The 7,929-nt window shown below is 47.9% G+C and overlaps 1 pseudogene; it reads left to right on the top strand.

Moving 5' to 3' along the window:
• The first annotated feature begins 674 nt into the window (after positions 1-674).
• Positions 675-7,929, top strand: part of LOC133111848 (pleckstrin homology domain-containing family A member 7-like) — an 82,902-nt pseudogene continuing 75,647 nt past the window's right edge.

Below are 7,929 nucleotides of genomic sequence, written 5' to 3'. Positions count from 1 at the left end.
GATCAGTATGAAGTGAATGAGTTTTTTTCTAAAAACTTTAGGCTATTTGGGTTAAAGATCATAAGATGAATGAAAAGTACAGACAATCAGCTTTTATTTCATGATCTTTACCTGTCTATGTTTCATGATCTTTACCTGTCTGTTTCATGATCTTTACCTGTCTATGTTTCATGATTTTTACCTGTCTGTTTCATGATCTTTACCGGTCTGTTTCATGATCTTAACCAGGGCCCAACAGCTGCACAGATCTTATCATGGCTACACCAGGGGATTATCTTACAAATACCTAATAAAGTGCTCACTGAGTGTACATTCATACACAAGCATAAATTCAAACATTTAAAAACAGGAGAACTGTTTTTGTGAATGCATTAATGAGGAGCTCACTTGGGATGTAAAGTCCACCATATATTTGTCCTGTTTCTGTAATATGAATACAATTTGGCAGTAAAAGCATGTAGCTTTATACTGCTAAAATTCTATTAGTTCCTGGCTTTAACTATGTTCGTTTCATAAGTTTAGTTAGCAGAATAATGCCTTTTTTACGATGCGGGATACCTGTACGGTAAGCTATGAAACCGTCCCCTTGCACGCTTCCCCTTTTTCTGTCGGCTAAGAAGACTTGCGTCTGTGTACGGGGCAGCTTCCCCTTTAAACGCTGCGTCGCTCTATCGGCGATTATCGGACTGGACTCCGCGCAGAGAATGAAATAGCACTTCAAACTGGATCATGGCTGCCCCACTCGGGCGCGACAGTTTACCTGCCCACTGGTCGTACGGAGTATGCAGTGACGGCAGGGTCTTCTTCGTCGAGTAAGCGGCGCACTTTAACGATAAAGTTTTGGCTGCACTCCCGTATCCAGAGCGCTTTGTGTGAGTTGCTGGTTTAGCGTTTTTGGTTCAGTAACAGGTGTGTCGCTTTTTTGCCCCCAGTGATGAATCCCAGATCACTACATGGCTCCATCCCAGAACCGGTGAACCTGTCAACTCCGGGCATATGATCCGCTCAGGTATGAGTATCCTAATTAATTCAAACCAAACCTTCCAAGTTTACGTGCATCCCAATCAAACTGCCGGTTATGACTATGTACGTGTGAGCGGTAGATATTGAAACGAAACGGGAAGTTTTGATCGCGGATTCCACAGTATGGAACAAATGTTGATCTTTTGTTGCTGTTTCTGTGCCGTAGATTTACCTCGGGGTTGGGAGGAAGGCTTCACTGCGGAGGGAGCCTGCTATTTCATAAAGTAAGTGGCGTTTCCTCTCATTCTCAGCCAAGTGTCTCTGGCGCAGTGGCACAGATCTTTTACCTTTGGGCGAACTTACAATAAAGCGTCACTCGGGAAGTGTTAACGTGGAGTCGCGAGTAGGCTATTAAAGGTTGTGGGACGGACCTTTTAATGAACCGATCGCTTTATTTTGTGTTATGTTGCCTGTTCAACATGGTATATGTGGCGGCACTACGCTGGATATTCTTTGTACTTGATTTAATTGGTTGCTGATATTGCGCAGTGGGTTTTATTTCTGGTTGTTGAGGGCTGTGCTTCCGTGTGAACCGAAGTCCAAAGTCTAGACAACTGCAACTGTACCTGTACCTGAGTTTGTACACACGCGTGAAGGCTGCCGGCTGAATCAGTTCAGTCAGAGTTTACCCCCCAGGCTGCTGCGTGCCGCGCTGTCGCACGCTCTTGGTTTAAAACAGCGTGGTTCTGCCTGCTTTATATGTTGACCTCTCAGAAGATGTTCCCAGATCTTCAAATCTGGCTTTCCGTATTCCGTCATTGTTTAGCAGGATAGGTGGCCTAGAACTATTCGTGTCTATGTGCAGTATCTTAGATCAACGAGTGTCCTAACACATTATTCAGCTTACTACATTTTTCAAAACGTTACTGTGGGTATTTCATTCATTTGTAAGCTTGCAGCACGTGTACTACCCGTCATGTAGCTAGCGGTAACAGTGTGTGTAACAGGTGGAAATTCTGCACATTTTGCCTCTTAGCTCAACCTCTCTTCTCTTGACAAAACGAGGCACATTGAACACTGAGTTTTACAGATGCTGTATGTGTTGGCTGATTGACAGTTCAACATTGATATGCACATAAAATCATACTTTCATACTGTCTTTTAGTTACTATTGCTGTTACATACACTCGTGTCCTGAGGGACTGTGGGTGTTCGGTTTGGCCCAAGCTCGGATGGCTGGCCTCTTCTCTTGTTTGTTTAGGTTTTGTTGAACAAGAGAGTAAAAATGAGATCAAGACAGCTTGCTAAAAATAATATTTACTGGAATGGGAAATGGGAAGCCAGGAGTTTCCCCTCAGTCTGCAAGCAAAGGTCTTCTCCCTTCCTGTGCAAAAAACGACGTTGGTAAAAATGTCATCCCTCACAAAGTAAAACCACAATCTGCTGTGTGCAGGTATCCACTGTAAGGAGAGACCCTTTTTGCACATTTGTCCCTGGACTTCTGATTGGGGCGACATGGCTCAGGCAGTAAGGGTTGCCGGTTCGATCCCCCGCCCGGGCTGTGTCGAAGTGTCTTATCAGAGTACTGTCTGTATGTAAAAGTGTTTATTGACAATGACCTGAAATCCTGCAGTTCCCTCAGTGCTTTTAGGATCTCTGATTGAGTCACATCTAAGGCCCATAATGCACTGCATCATTTGTCATTCTTTTGAGGAAAAAAAAACATTCTTAAAACACTTAAATACAGACTCCAGGCCCACAGCTGAGTTGTTGGGATACTCTGTTCTTTGTGTGCTGGTCTGGTTTCTGGTCTGTGAGGAGCTGGGGCTCAGATCTGTGTGTTTAATGTGCCAGGCTTGTGCTGACAGGCTGGTGTGGTGAGCAGTGCATTCTGGGTGGAAAGCAGACTGTCCAACACCTGGTTCCTGTGACATATAGGGACTGGGCCGGTGTTTTAAATGAAAACGTAAAAAACATAAACGGTCCAAAAGTGCCACCTTTGAATTCTTTTAAATGGAACTTGTGGAGCTGTCAATCATCTCTGTCCGTCTGCGCTGGGGGAGGACGTCTCATGCTGGTGACACATGACTTTGGAAGGAGATTTCTCTGCTGGGGAAAATGGTTTCCTTTATTTAAACGTGTGTACCTACTGAACTGTCCAGTAAGCGGTTGAATATTAACCGCTCAGTTTCTGGGAAAGGAGCAGTTAATGGTCAGATGCAAATTGGTCTGATTTAAAAGTACAGAAAATCCAAAAAACATGAATGTGCGTCCATTAATGTGCAATTTTGTTTGATATCATTTCGCTGTCAGTTTCTCTTCAGTCTCCCTCTTTGCTCATGGATTGTGTCTGTTTAAATAATAATAAATAATAAATAATACATAATAATTCTCATCATGGAGCAGAGCCAGACACATAGACTCTCCAGGGGATTATTTAAGATCTGAAAATCATTTCAGATGGCGCTCACACACAGATACGTTATGGGCAGTAATGAACACAGCTGTCTGTCTCATGCCGCAGTCTGACTGGTGATCGATGTGTTCTCGTGAAGGGGGGCGGGTTAGGCAGTCAGAGTACCAGGCTTGATCCCCGATCTTCTGAGCAAAAGTGTTGAAGTGTTCTTTGCCTAACCCCTAAGCTCCCCTGCTTGGCTGCCTTTTGCCGTTTGTGAGCGTGTGTGTGTGTGCATGTGTGTGTGAGTGTGTGCGTGCGTGTGTGTGTGCATGTGTTTGTGAGTGTGTGTGTGCATGTGTGTGTGTGCATGTGTTTGTGAGTGTGTGTGTGTGTGCATGTGTTTGTGAGTGTGTGTGTGCATGTGTGTGTTGCTGAATTAGAGGCATTAATTGTAAAGCACTCTGTGCAGCCCAAGGTGCTGGAAAAAGCGCCATATAATGCCGTAATGCACACCATTCACCTTTTAATTTTATGAACAGCGAGGTTTTTAACAGCGAGCTCATAACGTCGGCCATCTGAAAGTGTGTTTTGGTGCCAGTGTGCTGTTGGCCCTTGAGTGATGAGGTGTTTAGTTGGGGCTCCTGTTTCACACACTGGTGTGGGGTGCAGTGTTGGCATGATGTTGTGCAATGGGATCGTCTGGGGTAGTGTGAACATGGAGTAGAGATTGTTCCTATAGATAGTAAAGTTGGTGTCTGAATTGGCCTATTTTGTGTTCAGGCACAACACGGTCTAAACACCTCGGCACATACACCCAGTCCTCTCATTCTTTTTTGTTATTTAGCTGACGCTTTTATCCAAAGCGACGTACAGTTGATTTGATTAAGCAGAGGCCAATTGCTCTTGGAGCAATGTGGGGTTAAGAGCCTTGTTGATTTTACTGTTGCTACACCGGGGCTTGAACCAACAACCTTCTGGGTCCCAGTCAAGCAGCTTAGCCACTAGAGGGTGTTACATGATTGGAGACTGATGCTATGTTTCAAAAACGTAGTTCTGGTGGCTCGAAATGGCAAGTAAGCATGATGATGACTCTGAGCCCTGACAGCAGCGCCTGGCACACACAGGAAAGAGCACACACTCCAGTCTGTTGTTCCAGAGAGTGTGCAGTGTGTCTGTAGGGTGTGTGGTGTGTCTGTAGAGTGTGTCTGTAGAGAGTGTGGTGTGTCTGTAGAGTGTGTCTGCAGAGAGTGTGGTGTGTCTGTAGAGAGTGTGGTGTGTCTGTAGAGTGTGTCTGTAGAGAGTGTGGTGTGTCTGTAGAGTGTGTCTGCAGAGAGTGTGGTGTGTCTGTAGAGAGTGTGGTGTGTCTGTAGAGTGTGATTAAAATACTGGCCTATTTCTCAGTTTAAATCCGGCTGTAATGTGAGCTTCCCCGCTTCCTCCTTTTCTGAAAATGTCTTTGTTTCCCTGGTGACGAGGTCCCTGCGCTCCTGGAGACAGGTGAAGTGTTTGTGTGTGTGAGCGTGTGTCGTCTGGGCTGGACCAATGGGCAGTGGGGTAATAACAGTGGGGCAGTGGCACTTCATAGCAGTGCACACTCAGGTCAGGTTTCAGCATAGCCAGGGCCCCCCCCTGAACCAGCCTGCCTGTGTGAACCCCTGAAGCAGCCTGTGTGAACCCCTGAAGCAGCCTGTGTGAACCCCTGAACCAGCCTGTGTGAACCCCTGAACCAGCCTGTTTACTGGGTGTGAGAGGAGCTGGCTGTGTTTACTGTGTGTGAGAGGAGCTGGCTGTGTTTACTGTGTGTGAGAGGAGCTGGCTGTGTTTACTGTGTGGGAGAGGAGCTGGCTGTGTTTACTGTGTGAGAGGAGCTGGCTGTGTTTACTGTGTGTGAGAGGAGCTGGCTGTGTTTACTGTGTGTGAGAGGAGCTGGCTGTGTTTACTGTGTGGGAGAGGAGCTGGCTGTGTTTACTGTGTGGGAGAGGCGCTGGCTGTGTTTACTGTGTGGGAGAGGAGCTGGCTGTGTGTGAGAGGAGCTGGCTGTGTTTACTGTGTGGGAGAGGCGCTGGCTGTGTTTACTGTGTGGGAGAGGAGCTGGCTGTGTTTACTGTGTGGGAGAGGAGCTGGCTGTGTTTACTGTGTGGGAGAGGAGCTGACTGTGTGTGAGAGGAGCTGGCTGTGTTTACTGTGTGGGAGAGGAGCTGGCTGTGTTTGCTGTGTGTGAGAGGGGCTGGCTGTGTTTACTGTGTGTGAGAGGAGCTGGCTGTGTTTGCTGTGTGTGAGAGGGGCTGGCTGTGTTTGCTGTGTGTGAGAGGAGCTGGCTGTGTTTACTGTGTGTGAGAGGAGCTGGTTTTCCGTCTCACGCTGTCTTTCATTGAGGACATGTAATAAATCAGCGTAGCGCTGGAGTGCGTAAACCACAGAAACATTAATATTTTATGATTCTGAAGTGGAGAAACAAGCGGTTCTGTGCCCAGCTGGTCCCTCTGGGGCTGTTCTGTGGGAGGCACTGAAGCAGTTTGTTCGGTTTTAAGTTTTAGTTGCTGTGCTGTTGATCTGATCTGCTGAAAATATTTCAATTTCACCTTTCACTGTGAAGTAATTGTCTTAATGCGACACCAAACAAATCTGTTCTCCTCTGTACAAATGAAATTAAGGAAACCAGGAATAGGAATAATTTTGTTTCTGTATAATTTAGCAGACCTGAGTATAGAAGAGCCTGCCTCTAGCTTTGCTGACTGCTCATTGGCTGACTGCTCATTGTCTATTCATGAATACTGTGTATCTGGTGTGTTTATAGTATCTGTGATTGTTGTTCATACAGGATCTGAGTGGGGTGGCCAGTAGCGTAGTGGTTAAGGTAAATGACTGGGACACGCAAGGTCAGTGGTTCTAATCCTGGTGCAGCCACAATAAGATCTGCACAGCCGTTGGGCCCTTGAGCAAGGCCCTCAACCCTGCATTGCTCCAGGGGAGGACTATCTCCTGCTTAGTCTAATCAACTGTACGTCGCTCTGGATAAGAGCGTCTGCCAAATGCCAGTTATGTAATGTAATGTAATGAGTGGAGTATCTGGTGTGTTTATAATATCTGTGATTGTAGTTTATACAGTTCCTTAGCTGAGTGGAGCATCTGGTGTGTTTATAGTGTCTGTGCTTAGATCCTGGGGGGTGAGGAAGTCGTGTTGGTTTCAGGACAGTGTCCGAGCCTCTTGATTGGCTGGAAAGCCAGACTGCTGACTGGTGAATATTTGATGAGCCACGGTGCAGGAGGCTTGGCGGTGGGCAGGGAGCCGTCGGATAAAAGGCGTCTTCATTAATCTAAATTATTCATGCGCTCTGTCCCTTCCCCCGCGCGGCCCGCTGAAGCTCACTTTGTCTTACTGTTCATCCGGGACTGTTCCAGAACGGCATCGCTGCAATTTCAATGGTCTGGCTGCCGTTTATTACTGTGATTGATATAGGGCAGCCTGTAGCCTAGTGGCTAAGGTACATGACTGGGGCAGCCTGTAGCCTAGTGGCTAAGGTACATGACTGGGGCAGCCTGTAGCCCAGTGGCTAAGGTACATGACTGGGGCAGCCTGTAGCCTAGTGGCAAAGGTACATGACTGGGGCAGCCTGTAGCCTAGTGGCTAAGGTACATGACTGGGGCAGCCTGTAGCCTAGTGGCAAAGGTACATGACTGGGGCAGCCTGTAGCCTAGTGGCTAAGGTACATGACTGGGGCAGCCTGTAGCCTAGTGGCAAAGGTACATGACTGGGGCAGCCTGTAGCCTAGTGGCTAAGGTACATGACTGGGGCAGCCTGTAGCCTAGTGGCTAAGGTACATGACTGGGGCAGCCTGTAGCCTAGTGGCTAAGGTACATGACTGGGGCAGCCTGTAGCCTAGTGGCTAAGGTACATGACTGGGGCAGCCTGTAGCCTAGTGGCAAAGGTACATGACTGGGGCAGCCTGTAGCCTAGTGGCAAAGGTACATGACTGGGGCAGCCTGTAGCCTAGTGGCTAAGGTACATGACTGGGGCAGCCTGTAGCCTAGTGGCTAAGGTACATGACTGGGGCAGCCTGTAGCCTTGTGGCTAAGGTACATGACTGGGGCAGCCTGTAGCCTAGTGGCTAAGGTACATGACTGGGGCAGCCTGTAGCCTAGTGGCAAAGGTACATGACTGGGGCAGCCTGTAGCCTAGTGGCTAAGGTAGATGACTGGGGCTGCCTGTAGCCTAGTGGCTAAGGTACATGACTGGGGCAGCCTGTAGCCTAGTGGCTAAGGTAGATGACTGGGGCTGCCTGTAGCCTAGTGGCTAAGGTACATGACTGGGGCAGCCTGTAGCCTAGTGGCTAAGGTACATGACTGGGGCAGCCTGTAGCCTAGTGGCAAAGGTACATGACTGGGACAGCCTGTAGCCTTGTGGCTAAGGTAGATGACTGGGGCTGCCTGTAGCCTAGTGGCAAAGGTACATGACTGGGGCAGCCTGTAGCCTAGTGGCAAAGGTGCATGACTGGGGCAGCCTGTAGCCTAGTGGCAAAGGTAGATGACTGGGGCAGCCTGTAGCCTAGTGGCAAAGGTAGATGACT

The sequence above is a fragment of the Conger conger genome, chromosome 15, assembly GCF_963514075.1.
Source record: "Conger conger chromosome 15, fConCon1.1, whole genome shotgun sequence".
Lineage (NCBI taxonomy): Eukaryota > Metazoa > Chordata > Actinopteri > Anguilliformes > Congridae > Conger > Conger conger.
This window is presented reverse-complemented; position numbering and strand designations above follow the sequence as displayed.